This window comes from Xyrauchen texanus, chromosome 9, assembly GCF_025860055.1.
Source record: "Xyrauchen texanus isolate HMW12.3.18 chromosome 9, RBS_HiC_50CHRs, whole genome shotgun sequence".
In the NCBI taxonomy this organism is placed as follows: Eukaryota; Metazoa; Chordata; class Actinopteri; order Cypriniformes; family Catostomidae; genus Xyrauchen; species Xyrauchen texanus.
In genome coordinates, this window is record NC_068284.1 from 41,959,672 (window position 1) to 41,979,623 (window position 19,952).

Genomic DNA, 19,952 nt, shown 5'->3' on the forward strand with positions numbered 1-19,952 from the left:
TGGAAAAAATTAAGCTAGCTTGTTACTTGTTACTGGAAAAGCTACACTATTTTTAAAACAGTTGAACTACTACAACATGATCATATTAGCATGTTGTTTCTGACAGTTCCAGTACTCTAGGATTAGTCACATTATGCCGCTTGGGAAGTGCCATCTCCTAACAGATGTGTTTACATTCCCTTGTGACACGACCGGAAGTGTTACGTCAGCAACATGCGAGACACTGCATTGAAACCCGGAAGTAATCAAATTTGCATAATTAGTGATGAATGCGTTTTGGACGTTGCTTTTTTTCCCGTAACATTAAATTTTTACTCCACTGATGGTTAGGTTTAGGATGGGGGGGTTAAGTTTGTAAAATATGCATTCCACTTCACTGTATTACATTCTGTACAGCTGAAAACAACTCTTTACAACCTGCTTTTGGCACACCTCTGTGTACATTACACCTGAAAAATGTAGCTCACACATGCCCAAATGAACAACAAAAATTGGGCACCGTTTCTAATTTCAGTAAGAAGAGACTGATTTAGGCTAAAGCAAAGTCAACCTACTTTTTCAGATTTCACTTGGTCATGCTACTGAGAAGTGTAATGTTATTAGCACCACTACTTCTAGTTCAGATAAGTCGGTTTACTCCCCAACACTGGTTTTGAATAGCCTAGATGTTTTTATATATAAAACCTGCCTCCATGGCTTTGCTTTGTTGACATCAAATGTTTCAATCTGTACTCTTTTCTTTAAACATTAGGGGCTTGATGATGATGTGCAGCATTCATGGTTGCAGGTTGCTGCTTCTACAGCTAATCTATACATGACCAGAGTAAATTAAACAAGTCAGTCCCTAGGAAAAATGTAGGTGTCCATGGAAACCAAGGCCGCAAGTCAACTGCGGATGTCTTTTGTAGAGTTCATCAGTACAGAGATAAAGATGGAGAATACAAAGAAATTCTTTGAAACTTGGTTACCAACATGCACCATGAAATCAGTGTATATTTGTGAAGGAGAAAAGAGGTCTGCTGAATGGCATTATAAGATGACATATTGAAAAGATCAAATACAACTTTTTTAATGAAAAAGAATGACTCAAGCGCAACACAGCTGAGGAAACAGATTCCTACAAAATGACTCAGTTGCACACTGTATATGCTACATCAAACCTCAAATTTCATGCTGGTACCATAAATACATAAGCCCTCCGAAATATTCACCAAACAGATAAAAAGAACAAACGAACAAACTATAGATCAAACTTACAATAGATCAAAGAAACAAAATATCAAATGAACAAAAGATCGAACAAAACATACAACTACAGATAGAACGAATAAATTATTAATTGAATGATAGAACAGAAAATAAAATGATAGAACAAACTATAGATCAAATGACAGAATGAACAATAGATAAAATGATTGAACAAAGGATAGACTGAACAATATGATGAACGATAGAATGAATGATGGAATGAACGAATGTTTTTACAAATTATAGAACGAAAAAATGATAGATTTAATGATACAACCAATATAACAAATAAAGGATAGAAATAGTTATATATTGAACAATAGCATGAACGATGTGTCAAACAAACAATAGAACAAACTAAGTGGAACCACCAATAGAAGGAACGAGCGTTAGAACAAATGATAAAACAAATGATCGAATGAAAAATATAACAACGCATTTTTATATATACAAATATAACAACGCATTCTCGCTAACGAACAACAAATTGAACGATAGATCAAACTAACGATATAGCATTTTCAATACAAAAGCATACAAAAGATTGAATGATATAACAATTGGTAAATCAAATGATAGAACAAACGACAGAACGAACAATAGATCAAATGATCGAACGAATGATAAAGTGAACGAGAGAACGAAAGATAGAATGAACGAATGTTTGAACAAAAGATAGAACAAACAAATGATAGATTGAACGATAGGTCAACCAATAGAACAAACGGATGATAGAATGAACGATATAACAAATGATAGACTGTAATATAGAACAACCAATAGAACAAACTAATGATAGATTGAACAATAGAACGAATGTTTGAACAAATGACAGAGCGAACAAACGATAGATTGAACGTTAGGTCAACCAATAGAACAAACGGATGATAGAACAAACGATAGATCAAATTATAGAACTAACAATAGAACGAAATAGGTTGAACAAACAATACAACAAAGAAACGATAGAACAACTGATAGAAGGAACGAGCGTTAGAACATATGATAAAACAAATGATTGATCAAATGATAGAACAACCAATAGAATTAACAATTGAACAAACAAACAACAAATAGAACGATATATCAGACAAATGATAGAACAAACAAAAGGAGCAGCAAATGAAAGATCAAACGATAGAACGCTTGATAAAACAATAAACAATAGATTGAACGACAGAACTAACAAATGATAGAACGAACAACAGATTGAATGATAGAACGGACAAAAGAATGATCGATAGATCAAACTAACGATAGAATAAACAGTAGAACAAACAAACGATAGATCGAAAGAGAATGAACAAATAAATGAACGATAGATAGATTTTTTGTATAAATACATTTAAGGCTCTTTGACTCAAACTTGGCTGCAAATAACAAAAAATGAATCATAAAATGTTCATAAATTCCACCGCGAGCTGTGGTAAACATGGATCACTGCCAAATGCATTATCATTCAGCCAGTTTCAATTTATGACAAATTCTCAGAAACTATACAGTATCCCTTTCCCCATCTCTAATATTCTGTATTTAGAATGTGCATCTTTTGCTTAAGACCTTTATGAATATGGTGTTATCCACAGATCCTTTACAGTTAAATAAATCCACAGAGCATTTACTGTTCAATAAAACCCCATTAATAAAACTTCCACTATATCAACCACAGCCATCAATATTGTGAATCAGTTTCAATGTCTCTTTTCTCCTGCATTCATACAAACACCATTGATCTCGCTGACTATAAACAGATTCATACATACTGGCACATGCATGCACACAAACATGTCACAACACATACAATTACAATTGCAGTTCATCATTAGTTTTCAGAATCAAGAGGGTACATTGGCCATTAAATACAGTGATGTTGGGTGTGAAGGAATATGTGTATGTGCGTTTGCTGGTGTGAGAGAGAGAGAGCGAGAGAGAGAGAGAGAGAGAGAGAGAGAGAGAGCAGACTGACTGTCAGGATGTGTTTGTTATTCTCCATCTTTGTAACTGGCAGTTGAGAGATGAACAATGACACATCAGAAGAAAACCGATAAACAAAATAATAATCAGGGGAACCTTAGACTGACACCTACACAAAAACAAAAACATTGATGCATAAATGATAATCCATTATACACACATTTAACACACGCATCGACAGAATGGGGTGGGCACATGCTCATGAGTCAGTGTTGCTTGGCCTCACTCTGTCTATCTCTTCATCAATTTTAATTTAGTGTGCTTTATTGGCATGAAAATATCTGAACATTTGTATTGCAAAAGTGTTCATTGCTTAGCTTTAGACAACAGTCACACATTTTTTTTACACATTTTATCATCCACCGCACAAGTCAGATTGCATTGAAAAATAATAGCACACCTCTTTCACGTCTGTAGCACAAATGTTGCAGAATGAGCTACGTGCTGAGATTTAACACTTAGGTTTAGAGGTTAGATCAAATGTCTATCAAATTTTTGTGGTAATCAACATTTTGCCACAAATGTTTTTGATAGAGCTTAACTTGTTTTGAACACTGAATATTCCTTTAAAGGGATAGTTCAACCAAAAATGAAAAATCTGTCACCATTCACCCACCCTCATATTGTTCCAAACCCATATGACTGTCTTTTTCTAGTAATATTCCTTAAAGTCTTAATAGTGTTAGTGTTTGACTAACTGGGGCCCAGGACAGGAAGCAGAGATACTGGCTAAACCGAATGTCTGCTAGCTGCCTTGAGATATCACACATGTCAACAACAGGTTGATAATACAGCAATTCTGCCAGGGAGCATCTCTTGCATGCTGCATCTCTTAGCTTAGGTTACTCAATCAACAACACGTTATTGATCGGCTAGACCTATTCTTTCGATGACTAAAGATTGATTCACTAATAATCTTCCAGATCTGTCTAAAGTACTCCAATATGCCAAAAAGTTCAGAAGAACTTGATGTAGTCACAGAAAATATGGATATAGCACTCTAGATAGTGTCACACCCTTCAATTAATGAAAGTTAAAGAGAAAAGCCCAGCACCATATTACAGTGATCACACTCATGTTCTCCAGAGAGCTGCTAAGAAAATGAAGTGCAATCACCTTTGACTTGCTCACTGGGGGCCTAAAAACGAATCATTTTTAAAGTATTACACATTTTTCATTTAAATTGCTCAATGAAGACATTACAGCCTAATTTTCGGTTACAGCCTAATTTTCTGTAAAGCTGCTTTGAAACAATATGTGAAGTGAAAAGCACTATACAAATAAAAATTATTACTTTTTTTGTGTGAATGATGACTGAATTTTCATTTTTGGTATAGTATAGTATAGCATAGCATATATTTGGGATATCAGTCTGGTATAACATTGTGTGTGTTCTGTTGGAGTGAGTAAGTTTGTGTGTGTGTGTGTGTGTGTGTGTGTGTGTACATGTTTATGCTACAATGTGGGAACCAAAGCCAGTGTTCCCCACGAGGGAAATGGCTAATTAAACATACTAAACAATGCTTATTTATTTTTTTTATGTAAAAATGCAAAAAGATTTCTGTGACGGTTTAAGGATTATAAATTATCGGTAGATCTGTATTAAATCCATAAAATGCATGGAAGTCTATGGAGAGTCTCCACAATGATATAAAAACCAAGTTTTTGTGTGTGTGTGGTTAAAGATATCGATATGATATGTCTGGTATAAACTATGAGTCATCAACGAGTATATTTGTAGCCCCTCCACCAAGGAGAGAAGGAGGGAAATGGTGGGGGGGGGGCTATACAGAGCACACATAGTTCTGTGTATGTGTGGGAAGGAAACGTCTAATTAGAAACTCTGTGTGGCCAAACTCTGGCAGTTTTAGTGCTATGACAGGGCGGTCAACCCTTTCTCTTCCATATCCATGCTTCATCTGCCTCTCTGTCTGTGCAGTATGCTGGTTCTGATGTAGAGCCGGATGGTTTTAATGAACATAGCAGCTCCAAGTGTGCTCAGCTATGCAAGCAAAGGTCATTTTCTTCTCTCTTTTCACCCGGTTTTCTCTTCAAATGGTTTCTTTCTCTTTATCTTAGAAGTGTGATTCATTAAAGGTGTGAAAACTGTCTGGTCTTTCATTTCACACACAAATGTGAATTAGCTCATTTCGTGACTGTTTATAATTATAACAATATCTGTGATATTCTGTAACATGCATCTAATTAGCACAATCTGCCATAATAACAACAGTAAGTTCATGCCCGCTTGCGTGGGCAAATGCAACAAAAATATCAGATTTGTCTAACCTGCTGAAAATACCAACTTAGACCATCATTAATATCAATGCTTGTTTCACTTAGGAAAAAAGGTTTTATGGTATTACAATATTTTTGGATATTGTACCATGGCATTACCTAGTTGTGTGTATCAACCATTATAACTGGAATGGACATGTCCTCACCCCCTCCACCCCACCTTTTTAAGGAAATAATTATATTTTATGAGTTGTTTTTTTGCTGTTCACCATGCAAAGAAAAACATTGTAGCTGGCTACATAAAACAACAACTTTAAATTCAAGTAGAAGCATCTGCCAAGTGGTATTCCTTATATGCCTAGGGCCAAAGTCCTTTTAACCTCCTGAGACCTCCCTGTATGACTGCTGTGTGCATTTTCCACTTCACTTTTTTATTTGTAACTAGCAGCAGCTAATATACAAGCAAAAAAAAGTAGCAAAATAGAGAGTAAATAGTTTTACTAAAAATGTATGTCCACAAATTGATGTCCACATATATGAACAGCGGGACTACGTTGTGAAATTTTTAATAATACCAAGCTATAGAAATTAATGTTGGTTATTCATGTTTTTGAGTTTTACAGACATTACATCAGATATTACCATAATTAATTCTGATTCAAAGTAATATCCAGCATCATCCAATCACTGCCAACCATGTTAAAATGTAATGCTGCATTATAAAATTCTGAATCTACGTGCTAATTATCATTGTCCCATGTCTGCCAAACACGTTTAGTGGTCCAAACATCATCTGCAGCCTGAAACTGAACTTTTGTTCGGATTTTAGGATTAAATACACATAGCGCCATAGAAAGCTATAGGATGCTCCCTTGCTCTACATTTAGTGAATTATTTAACCTCCAGTGTGCTATCTCTCTGCACTGGTCTCAGATCAGTTCAAAATGCACCTTATTTTCATCCCAACTCCTTATAAAGCCTCTGCAAAACAAAAATGTTCAGCTTTTGGATTATTAAAATGAAGGGAAATGACCCACAGATATGTTAGAAAGTTATTCAAAATAACTAACATGTTTTTTTCTACTTTTGAGGAAATACGGTGTCAATTTCCACTTATGTGGACATCATGTTTATGAGTGCGCTGGCCAGCGAAAAATTAACAGATTTTTTAAAACGGCATATCAAAAGAAACTAGAGACTCTACTCTTTACAGCCAAATAGGTTACTTAAAGAGATTTCTTACCAGAGGCACTTATTTTGGTGCTGCATCTGTCGGAACACTACATGGAATTCAATGGCATGCTGTTGTGTCACATGACTCGGTGCGGCATAAGTTTAACCCTTAAATGACAGTCTAGATTCTTGTGAAGAGTATTCAGTTCGTTTTTATTCCTTTAAAATATGCGTTGTGTATAGCGAAGCCAAAATACAATGTCCACGCATGTGGACGTGGGGGTCGCACAAGGTTAAGGCAAGTCAGGTGACTCGGGCCATGTTCGTAATGCCTCTGGGCAGCTGTTTTCTATGGAAAAAAAGTACAGCTCCTATCTACCTGAATGGAGAAAACCAAAATCTCCAAAACCATTGGTCAAGATCACAAGCAAATAACATTGTTTTTCAAATTAACAAAACAATTGGACAACAATAGTATCATAAAGTGTGCTTCTTTATCTCTGAACAGACTGTGTTAGCTTTCAGGCTGCTCCAGCTAATGCACATGCGTGTTTTCGATGAAAACTGAAAACGTGATTTGAATCTTTTAATTGTAAGTCAGGAATACTATTTCTAGAGGTGCCATATAAAGTGTTACGATTTGTCCCAATTATAAGTATACCAGTGACCCGTCTAATCCTATAATGTCTCTGCTAGTGCCTACCTGTGAATACTGCAAAATATTTAATGCAACAGGGCAAATGTTATGTCACCTACTTAATATTTATGTGCTAAGTTGATAAAAGTAAATATAATGCGTTTCCCCAACTTTTCAGATTGATCATATGCCACCAGTAATATATGGTATTTTGACATTGTACATGGTAATAATACCAGGGTATTCTTGAAGTACTTTACTATGCTATTTAAATATCATGGTACAGTATATGAATATGGTAATCTTACAGTATATATCAAAGTAGCTTGGTATTAGCATCTTAAATACCATCACTTCACTCTTCTTTGTAAGGTTTCGCTGGTTTATGCTGATGTGGTGCTGGTAAGGGTTAAGGTGAGGCTGGTTAGCATGGTGTGGCAAACCCCTGCCTTTCCTACAAAGGAAGAAGCAAGAGCCAGTTAAATATCCAAACGCAAGACATTTATTAACACTTTTCAGTGTACAAAAAAACAGGATGCTTTTCAGCACCACATAGAATACACGCACTGCTTTATGGCAGTCTCGTGAAAAACATTGACACACACACACAGCTTTGTGCATCTCTCTCTCTCTCTCTCTCTCTCTCAAACTGCGGCTCTGGCAACTCTTTATCTCTCTCCCGTCTGATTGCGCTGATACTCCCCCAACCGCCCATCCATATCGCTCGGCCACGCCCTGCTCGCAACACATTGTTTTACAAACAAATCTTGTTGGTTAGGCCAATGTTGGTCTTATCCCAGTTCCCACTACTTAGTAGGTCCTCGTGGTGGCACGGTTATCACCTCAATCTGGGTGGCGGAGGACAAGTCTCATATCTGCTTCTGAGACAGTCAATCCATGCATCTTATCACGTGGCTCGATATGCATGACATGGCTGAGACTCACAGCATGGGAGGCTCATGCCATTCTCCACGATCCACGCACAATTTACCACACGCCCCATTGAGAAAACCCCTAAGCATGACCACGAGTAGGTTACCCCATGTGACTCTACCCTCCCTAGCAACCAGGCCAATTGGTTGCTTAGGAGACCTGGCTGGAGTCATTCAGCACACCCTGGATTCAAACTCATGACTAGGGAGGGTAGAGTCACATGGGGTAACCTCCATGTGGTCACTATAATGTGGTTTGCTCTCGGTGGGGCATGTGGTGAGTTGTGCATGGATGGTGCGTAGAATAGTGTGAAGCCTCCACAAGTGCTATGTCTCCGCGGTAACACGCTCAACAAGCCACGTGATAAGATGCGCGTATTGACTGTCTCAGACGCGGAGGCAACTGATATTCCTCCGCCACCCGGATTGAGGCGAGTCACTACGCCACCACGAGGACCTAGATCACATTGGGAATTGGGCATTCCAAATTGGGGAGGAAAAAAAATGGAGAAAGAATTTCAGCTAAGGAACTTTAGAACTACTGTTGCTGAATTCACCGTGAGACACACCAGCACACTAGCATCCCATGGTGACCAACAATACTTGTATTTATCTTAATCTGAATATCAGTGAGGCTAAAATCTTATTTATTGGGGGATATTGTCGAAAACACTTTGCCTTCTGTTTAAATTCCCTAAAGAGCTTCTAAAGGCTTTAGAATCTTCCAGAATTCTATTCCAAATGTGTGCCAAACTCTTCCAGAAGGAAGCAGATGGTGTTGGAATAATCACAGCTGGGGAACACGGCAGCTAACTTGACACATCTGACCACCGGACATGATGCTGGCCGTTCGACAAGAAGACAAGGTCACCGTTTGGATGTTTTGTTCAACACTTTCCAAGAAGAGTAACAGCTAAAAGAGTTATGAAAGGGACAGAAAACAATTGAGAATATAGAAGATGGCAAGAGAGACAGAAAGACCAGGAGAAACTGGCTGATTTTCATTTCTCCTCATTAGGGATACTGATGTATTGTTAGAGAAAAAAAAAATGAAAAGAGCCTCTACTCCACACACGTAAGAGAAACGTCATTCAGACCATTAGTCAGAGAAAGTTGAAGGATTGTGGGGGGAGGGTGAGAGAGATAGAGAGAGAATGAATAAAAAATGGCTTAAGCTGATAATTGCAAAATAAATAGAAAAATACTAACAACAGAGGAGACAGAAAGGAGGTTAAAATGAAAAGCTCTTTTCAAATAATATTTCAGGTTAAATACAAGTTCTGTCAACAGCATCTTGCAACAAACAATTAGTTTTATGCATGTTTTTGTCTGTACAAACAAACAAAAAATACATTGAGAGTTTTGCACTTATAATGGAATTCAATGGGGCAAGCATACAATAGTTGCCCAATAAAAATCAATTGTAAGTGCATTGCTATAAATTTTCATTTTCACTAACTGAGGTGTCAAAATAGTTTTCTGTGGTGATAGAAAAATGGATAGTTGAACTAATCTTTAACTCACCATCATGTTGTTCCAAAGCCATTTGACTTCCGTTCTTCTGTGGAACACAAAATGAAATGTTAGACAGAATGACAGACTTGAATCACAAAAAGTCAGGGAAAAGTCACTGAAATTAATTAAATAAAAAATAAATAAAAAATTAAGCAAACGAGTTGAATCTCAAAACAATCAGGAAAACATTGTGGAATTCAATCTAAAGAATAAGGAAAAAGTCATGCAAATTAATTGTGGAAATAAGTTGAATCTCAATAAGTCAGGAAAACAACATAGAAGTTAAATCTCAAAACATTTAGAAAAAAGTTATGCAAATGAGTTAAACCTCAAAAAGTCAGGAAAACATTGTGGTAGTATATTCATTCTCAAAAATCAGGAAAAAGTCATAGAAATTTGTTCAATAAAAAAATCTAAAAAAAAAAAATCAGGAAAAATCGTGGAAAGAAGTTAAATCTCAAAAAGTTAGGAAAACATCATAGAAGTTCAATAATAATAAAAAAAAAACTGTCATGGAAATTAGTGAAATCTAAAAAGAAAATCAGGAAAATGTCATGGAAATTATTTCAATAAAAAAAAATACAAAAATTCAGGGAAAAGTAGTCACGGACAGGAGTTAAATAAAAATAAATAAAGGGAAAGTCATGTAAAGGATTTAAATGTCAAAAAGTCATGAAAAACGTATGGAAATGTCTTGTGAATATACATTTTTCAAGTTATGATTTTCTCTAATCCAGTTATCCAATTGACTGGAAAAATCATGGAAATAAATTGGTCAGAGTCATACAGGTTTGGAATGATATGAGGGTGAGAAAATGATGACAGAATTTTCATTTTTGGGTGAACTGTTTATTTAATGCTGCACTTAGCCTTAATGAGAAGACACTTGAATCACATTTCCCATTCTCTCTCTCTGTAGGATCTTATATTTAAAACAGAGTTGTTAAATACGAATCCCAAGTTTCCTCACACACAAAAAATATCCTTATTAGCTAGTGAGTGAGATGGAGATATAGCAGGAGAGAAAAAAATAATGGATAAAAGATAGTCTCCTCATCTTTATTACAGCCGACCTGTCACAAACGCTGCCTCTCACTTTTGCACTTACAGAACAAGTGAACAAGAGCGATGAGTGAAAGACTTTAAGCAGAAGATCACCATGGAGACAAGGACTGGAGAGAGGAAGAGACTGAAAAAGAGGGAGGGGGAGAGATGAGGAAGAGGTACTGGCATTTAGATGAGCTGATATGGTAAAACACCAGGTTCTATTGAAAGCAGTCCTAATCGGACAGGAAATCAGATATTGTGTAGGGAAGAAAACAAATCGATTGCTTTAATATATCTTTTTAATCTGTAATCAAATGGAGAGCAAATTCAGACCTTTTTGCCACCTGATAAAAAAGACCCTATAAGAGATCTTAACAGTTGTGAGATGTGCTCAGAGATTTCAATATAAACATTTCTCATCAAGAACAAATGATCTATGCTAGAATAAAAAAATATTTTATAGCTCTATACTTTTACTGTATGCCAACAAATGTCTCATTGGTGGTACTTTCTAAGGCTACAGACATTAATGACCTGTGACTTGTTGAGAAGAGGTGTGCTATTACTTTTCATAGCAATCAGGCATATAATGTTCACTTGGTGGACCAAAAAAAAAAGGGGGAGGGGGGTCCATAGATTTACATTGAAGGATTAGCCTGAGCCATATGGGCAATATTGCATCAACAAGAATTAACAGTGTAACTACTGAAAACTGAATTACAGATATCTATAATTCTTATCCCGTATGTGATTAAATGTTGAAGAGGCTTGCAATTGGGAGTGGGCTCTTTTGACTAGGGCCAGTAAGAAACCACCTAGCAATCACCCAGAACACCTTAGTAACCACATCACAACATGCACAAAAACACTCAGAACACCTTAGCAACTGCATACCAACATCCTGGCAACACCCTACCATTGTAGTGGTGGACTCTTTATAAAATGTAGTTTGTTTCTATATTATTAAAAATTTATGAGGCACAGATATTTAAAAGGGCCATGTAATGAGGAACCATATTTCCCTTGATATTTTGACATTGAGGTCTTTCTACTGTAAATTTCAGAACTCAAAACTTAATCCCCAAAGCAATAAAAGCATTTATTGACAGCACGCTGTAAAAACTGAAAAAACACAAAAAGCCTAATTCACACCATCCAGCCCTGGTGCTTGAGTTTGTCAACTGAGAGAAAAGGACAAACAATGTTGCCTAACTATTCCTGAACACCAAAGGGGCCCCATCTGGGGTATTTTCAATTATTTTTGCATTTAAACATGCACAGACAGGTGTCTTTGACCGCTTGATACAGATCTCAGGCCGATTTTAAAAGATGTAGTGTCAAGTTAAAACTCTGAGGAGGAGAAGCTATTCTCATTCAGCTGCTGCCTCTTGCTGTTTTGAGCACAAACGTATCATGGACGCATTCTTTTGCCCACCGGTGGCAATTTTAATGGTTGGTATATGAAACCACGCACTGGATGGACGTGTTTGACCATTGCGATGTGCATTTTGTTGCAGGATTATACTGGAAACCGGATGTGTGTGCGTCTATTTCACCCTGTGCTTTGGACTATGTATGTGCATCATGTGGATGTGTCTTCAGTGTATTTCAGCAAGGATTGCATGTTTTTCGGCATTCATTGTGGATTGCTTGCGAGCCAGTCATAAATGATTCAAGCTTTGCAAACCAACTGTTATTGAAGGATGGGACAGCTAAAAACACTTCGACCTGATGCAAAACATTAAGTAAACAGTTCCATTAATTAATATTTCGTCATGACTGTATGATAGTTTATGGCACTGACACCCTGTTTACACTGGGCATGTCCATTGGCGTGATGTGCTTGCTGTCTGCAGCAGGCGCGTCGACACGAACGTTCGTTGAATAAATGGTTTTATAAACCATTTTTTTGTGTTGTTGGGAGAAGTAGCTGCTTCCATGATAGACAGCATCATTGATTATAATGGGTTCTATTGCTTTTGACGTGACTCTCGCTTCCGGCGTAGACACGGTGGGAGTGTCAACAGCTGTGCTTTGAATTGAACTGTTTCATATATTCAGATGCAATGTGTTGGGTGTGCGTTATGTGTCAACCCTGAAATATTAGGGATGCACCGAAATGAAAATTCTGGGCCGAAACCGAAACTCCAGATGCACTTGGCCAAAAACCGAAACCGAAATTGACTTTTCTTTTTACCTATTTTAAAAAAAAATGTTGGTGTATAATTGTATTAATATTATACTTTTTCAATAATTTCATGAATTTAATGAATCTGAAATGAAAAACTACAAACCAATAAAATAATCACACTTTTATTGAAAGTAACACCAAAATTGGACAGAAAATATATTAAAACAATATTAAATATTATTCTTCATTCAGTTCTGTAACAATCAAATTTGACAGATTTTATTAACAATTATCCAAATAATGTAAAGTTTTAGAAAACTATTATATGAAAAACAACAGTCAAGTAATGAACTTAGCTAACATCTTTCAAAAAGTTTAAATATGCAAGTCTTTTTTAATTAAAACAACAGGCAGGACACAGAATGGCAGAGGGCCTCTATTCTGTTTATGTAAATGTATGTCTACTTTAAGTGAAAATTATTGTGCAAAACAACAGTGCATGACAGCAGTAACAGAACTAAATCCAACCTCAAACTGTAAACAGATGTAGCCTCAAGTGAAGAACAAGTGTTGCAGGGCTACACAAATTTTTATGTCATTGCTATACACATCATATTGAACCGCTTTCTATTTAAGTACAAGCGACAGGTTTCTCTTCAAGAACAAAAGTTGCTCAGCTTTCTGACAGTCTCTCCTGTCAGAAAGTTCATCAAGAACATGAGATTCTGCACTGAACAGTCTCTCACTCTCTGTGCTGGTGATTGGGGCAGATAAATACCTGTGCACAATCAGCGCAAGCAAAGGAAAGGGGTCTTTGTTCATGTGCCAGTAGTCAAGGGGATTGTCGCTTCTGGCAATGGGTAGTTCAGCTAGATACTGTACATCTCAAGTTGTGGTGTAGCTGCGCTAGTTGTGGCACTGCAGTGGATCGGGGCACTTTCCTGTAGAATCTCTTGCTGTACTCTGTATATTGAATTGGATGTCGTGTTTTTAGGTGGCGTATCAAACCTGTCGTGAAATGTTCTTCGGCACCATACCCCCTCTTGAAATGTCTGCTGAACAAACACTGCAGATCGCAAATTTGATGTCCATATCAGAAACTTTGAAGAATTTCCACACCGCTGACATGATCGGCCGTAGTTGGGTAGCGCTGTGATAAGGGCTAGACCTTTTTTCTCTTTCGGCCAAAAACCGAAACTACCTTTTTCGGCCGAAAATTTCCGGCAGCTGAAATTTCGGTGCATCCCTATGAAATATAGTTTTATAATGTTGTGGAGCTTGTTGATTCTCTTCAGATTAAGTTTCAAATATGGCAGAATTTGAGGGGCTGCACCATGTTAGCCAATCAGAACAGTGGGGATTTACTTTGAAGTATTAAGGAGGCGCTTATTCAAAAACCAACCATTTTAAACAGAGGGCCAGAGACAGGGTGGAAAAATTATCATATATTACTAAATTATGACTGTTTTAATGCAAAGAAAAACAACTTTACTAACATTATCAGTAGACCTCAGGGAAGTAATTAAACTATATATAAAAAATAATAATTCATGACCCCTTTAAATGGCATCTGACTAAAAACTCATAAGCTTTTAAAAAGATCCACATTTTGCTGCAATTGTGTATAAACTTTTGTACAAAAAGAAGCATCTATGAGTCATACCATACACTTTTGAACCTGCATTATTTTCTCCATGTCACACACACAGAGAGTGTGTGTGTGAGAGAGAGAGAGAGAGAGAGAGAGAGAGAGAAAGGTACCTGGTGGTTTCTGTTGACTCAGGAATGACAAACCTTAATTGAGATTCCAGGAGCCACACAACAGCTCCTAGCAACCGCTAGGAGATTTGGAGAACGACAGAGTGAGAGAGAGATGGAGAGATGGTTAGGAAGAGCAAAGGATACAAAAAGGGAAGAATTCGAAAAGAAAAGAATGCGATTTTTTACATTGGTGCATGGAAGAGCACTTATTAATTGACAGAGATTTAATTGTATTTACGAGAATAAGAAGGACACCAGTGAGAGGATACAGCCCTCCCTTCTTATTCTCATTTACATGCATCTCTCCTTCCCTCCCTCCGCTGTGCTTGTCTGCTCATCCAGGCATACTGAACGAAGCTCTGGGTAACTGATGCTTTCATTGAGTTGAATCAAATCAAACAGCATTCAGAACAGGCCAACCATATAATCTCAACCCATGCTGTCAGTTTAGAGATCAGAAAAATAATATGTATGCTGCAAAGCTCCAGGCCATTTCAATTCAGATACATTAACAGAACTTCAGTTTTCCTAACATATCTTTATAAAACATATCCAGATAAAAAGTCTATGTAACAGATAGCACTTATCAAATTTTAAAACAACCAAAATACCAAGCATAATAATAATAAACAGCTAATTAATTGTTTTTTTTAAGCACCCTGATAAGCAAACATACATGTCAGCTTTAACTAGACTGTTTTCACATGTAAAATAGGCCATAGTTGTTTACCATTATTTTTGCTCATACTTGGGGTTAGGCCGGGGGGCCTCGGTCACACTTACCATTGGAAAGTGAAATTCAGCTTGCAAAATAAACTCATAGGGAATCCACTCAATCAGAAATTTGGTCAGAAAAGCGAACCTCGTGTGGGGTTTGAGTGTGTGGGCAGCTACACTAAATATTCTCAATAGATGATGGAAACATTTTAGCAGTGAGTGTTTTTATAATTTCACTTGCCCAAAGTATAAAGTGCAGCTTAAGAGGCTGCTTGGCAAGTCATTTTTGCTGACTTCACACGCACATAAAGGCGTGATCACATCTTTGCAAAGTGGGGCAAAGAAGGCAAGGGTGGATGTTGAGTTTATACTGCAAACTTGCGAAATCCATGAGGGGAAATTCATCGCCAACGTAAGTCCATCGCATGAGCTTTACGATCACGTGGATTCCCATTGACCATATGTTTTCACTGACGCGTTATGAGCGAAGCTGAGCAAGCGTTTTCAATTAATTCCTATGGAAGCCAAGCGCCACGGAGGAAGCTGTTCTCTAGTGTTGTGAGCGTCTTTGAGCAGTTTTTCTGTGCAAGTGGAAACGTACGGTGTGATTACTATATTTTGTCATTGGAATTTCGCCAAGCAAAGGTAAAAGTGACTGCTCCATTAGGGCTAGATCATGAGCTGAATTCAGGAAAAATACCCACCATTCATATTTTTAGGTTCTTGTGGTATCTTTGTTGATGCTTTTTGATAACAATCTTTGATTTAATTATTAAATTAAAGCTATAGATAATGGTAAATGGTCTGCACTTATATAGCACCTTTTTAACCTTAGCGGTATTCAAAGCGCTTTACACTGCGTCTCAGTCACCTGTTCATACACCAATGACGGCAGAGCTGCCATGCAAGGCCTGCCATTGGGAGCAACTTGGGGTTCAGTGTCTTGCTCAAGGACACTTCGGCATGTGGAGTCTTGTGGGCCGGGAATCAAACCGCCAACCCTGCGATTAGTGGACAACCCGCTCTACCACCTGAGCCACAGCGTGCCATTTAGCACACACGAATTAGTGCTTTTCACGTGAAACTGGATCAGTGAGAGACACAACTGTCCTAAAGCATACCAGCTCATTTGGCCATTTTGATGACTTTTGGGAGTTGTTCACAGAAATAAGCTGTCCTGTCCCCTTAGCAGAAAAACACCCCCAAAGCATAATGTTTCCACCTCCATGTTTGTCGGTGGGAATGGTGTTCTTGGGGTCATGGGCAGCATTCCTCCTCCTCTAAACACAGTGAGTTGAGTTGATGCCAAAGAGCTCGATTTTGGTCTCATCTGACCACAACACTTTCACCCAGTTCTCCTCTGAATCATTCAGATGTTCATTGGCAAATTTCAGACGGACGTTTGAGCAGGGGGACCTTGCGGGTGCTGCAGGATTTCAGTCTTTCACGGCGTAGTGTGTTACCAATTGTTTTCTTGGTGACTATGGTCCCAGCTGCCTTGAGATCATTGACAAGATCCTCTCGTGTAGTTCTGGGCTGTTTCCTCACCGTTCTCATGATCATTGCAACTCCACGTGGTGAGATCTTGCATGGAGCCCCAGAACGAGGGAGATTGACAGTTCTTTTGTTTTTCATCCATTTGCGAATAATCGCACCAACTGTTGTCATCTTCTCACCAAGCTGCTTGACAATGGTCTGGTAGCCCATTCCAGCCTTGTGTAGATCTACAATCTTGTCCCTGACATCCTTGGACAGCTCTTTGGTCTTGGCCATGGTGGAGAGTTTGGAATCTGATTGATTGATTGCTTCTGTGAACAGGTGTCTTTTATACAGGTAACATACTGAGATTAGGAGCACACTCTTAAAGGGAGTGCTCCTAATCTTAGCTCATTGCCTGTATAAAAGACACCTGGGAGCCAGAAATCTCTCATTGAGAGGGGGTCGAATACTTATTATTTCGCTCATTAAAATGCAATTCAATTTATAACATTTTTGACATGCGTTTTTCTGGATATTTTTGTTATTCTGTCTTTCACTGTTCAAATTATCCTACCATTAAAATTATAGACTGATCATTTCTTTGTCAGTGAGCAAACGTACAAAATCAGCGGTGATAAAATACATTTTCCCCTCACTGTAATAGTGTTGTGTGGTTTTTTTTTTTTTTGCACTTCCATAAATGCGATTTTTTAAGATTATTTCATACAAGTATACAATCCATGATATTTCCTTGTTCATTACTAGAGACATTTGTACTATATTCATACAAATAAATACACTGCCTGACCAAGGAAAAAGTTGCTGTTTGGATTTAAATAAGCAGATACTTAAGAGCCCATGATTAATATGTTTCAGCTGGCAATGATGATTTACGGCTATGTTTAATAGTGGAAGTATGAGCATTTCCCCAAGCACAATGGAACGAGAAATTACAGGATTAGGAATAAACATACCATCATGCATAGTGCCAACTGTATAAGCCTCTGGAGGCAGTGTTATGATCTGGGGTTGCTTCAATTGGTCAGGTCTAGACTTATCAACATTATGCAGCAATAAAATGAAGTCAGCTGACTACCTGAATGTACTGAATGACCAGGTTATATCATCAATGGAGTTTTTCTTCTCTGACGGCACAGGCATACTCCAGGATGCCAATTGTGAAAGAGTGGTTCAGGCAGCATGAGGAATAATTTTTACACGTGAATTGGCCACCACAGAGTTCTGACCTTATCCCCATTGTTTTCTTGGTGACTATGGTCCCAGCTGCCTTGAGATCATTGACAAGATCCTCCCGTGTAGTTCTGGGCTGATTCCTCACCGTTCTCATGATCATTGCAACTCCACATGGTGAGATCTTGCATGGAGCCCCAGACCCAGGGACATTGACAGTTCTTTTTTGTTTCTTCCATTCGCGAATAATTGCACCGAAGTCTTTGGGATGTGCTGGAGAAGACTTTATGGCGTGGTTTGACTCTTCTCTTCCATCATCAATACAAGATCTCTGCTAAATCAATGCAACTCTGGATGGAAATAAATGTTATGACGTTGCATAAGGTTGTCAAAACAATGCCACGATAAATGCGCACCGTAATCAAAGCTAATAGCTACTATTTATAAAATGTTACACTTTCTGGGCATTTTGTAGATACATTTTTGATAGATATACTTGCTGGGTCTCTAAAGACCCGAATATGTAAAAGTGTTTGGTTAACTTCCCATGCATTTAAGGATTAAGGATGTTTAGATATATTTTACTGAACAAACATGACAGGCATGAATAAAATTATGATTTTGTGGAGTGTATTTAAGCAATCTAAACAAATATCAAACTGTTCATTTCTGACAACTTTCAAATCCATGAAATACACATTCAGCCACTCCAGAATAACCTCTAAAATAAAAAAGCTCAGTTTCACCTCAAAAGAACTCATTTGAGGCAATTAATATACAGAATCAGAGTCACACCAAGAGAATCCCTTGTCAACCCGCCTACACATTTCTCAGCCTATCAGATCCTCTGTCACAGTCCACGCACACATGACTGTAACCTCCTGCTGACACCTCCACAACGCCTATTTATAGCCAATTCCAGCAAGATGCGTTTCAGAGTCATCCATCCATTGTTGTTTTCCCCATCCACTAGTGGAGCATCAGCTAGGCTGATCACCATGCCAACCAAAGAGTGCTCTAACAGCTCTAACCTTATATAGAGTGCAGGGAGGAGGTTTTTTTGTTTTTATAAAGCTTTTAAGATAACAGATGTGGTGACGTGTATTGTGCCTTCTACATTCTACAGTAATGGAAGTCACTTAGATATTATTATTTTATGAATGAAGCAGCAGACATAGGGAAGATTGTTTTGTTTCCAGCCATGGATACATCCCCGAAACCCGCACACATACAGACTCATGACTCATACGACCATGTGACTGCTCCTCTAACGTCAGAAGGGCCCGTCTCACCCCTCTCTCGCTAGAGTGCTGTCAGATGACTGTGTGTTACGAGTCTTGAATCAGTATGCACTAAAAACATTACAGCTATAGGCTGCGAAGTGCTTCTTAACAAAGAAATCTCTGCTCTGTTTTTGTTATAATGTTGTCAATGGAGCATGCTTTGCCAAATTGCCAATAGTCACAAACAAGCATGGCCAGTATATTTGTTTGGGCCCTACATTGTGTTGCAAACCCCAGCTATAAGGAAGACTGGAAACAGACACATGAAACAATTAAAAACTTAAAAACAAAGGTTTTTCAATGTTTTGTGCAGCTGCTTAGGTTAAGCAATTAAACCCTTATATTATCTTACCATTTAAAAACAAATTGCCCAATAATCTTTCTGAGTTGCTACATGGTTCTTATGGGATTTAAAAACAAAACTTCTATGTTACATTATATATTAGGTTGGTTTCTGGGTTCTTTAAACCACCAGTATATAGACAAATACCGTAGATGGTTTTCCAATGGAATATAGAATAAAATGTTCTTTGTGGAAGTTAAAGGAATAATTCTGGGTTCAATACATGTCAAGCTCAATCGACAGCATTTGTGGCATAATGTTGATTACCGCAAATAATTATGTT

The 19,952-nt window shown here is 37.7% G+C and overlaps 1 protein-coding gene across 1 annotated transcript in view; it reads right to left on the minus strand.

The window, feature by feature from the left end:
• Positions 1-6,835: 6,835 nt before the first annotated feature.
• Positions 6,836-19,952, minus strand: part of LOC127648652 (AP-1 complex subunit sigma-3-like) — a 38,267-nt gene continuing 25,150 nt past the window's right edge. Inside the window, exons 6-7 of the transcript XR_007971190.1 lie at positions 9,727-9,763; positions 6,836-7,724 (exon numbers count right to left, since the gene is read on the minus strand). The gene's annotated coding sequence lies outside the window, so the exon portion shown is untranslated. The remainder of the gene's footprint in view (positions 7,725-9,726; positions 9,764-19,952) is intronic.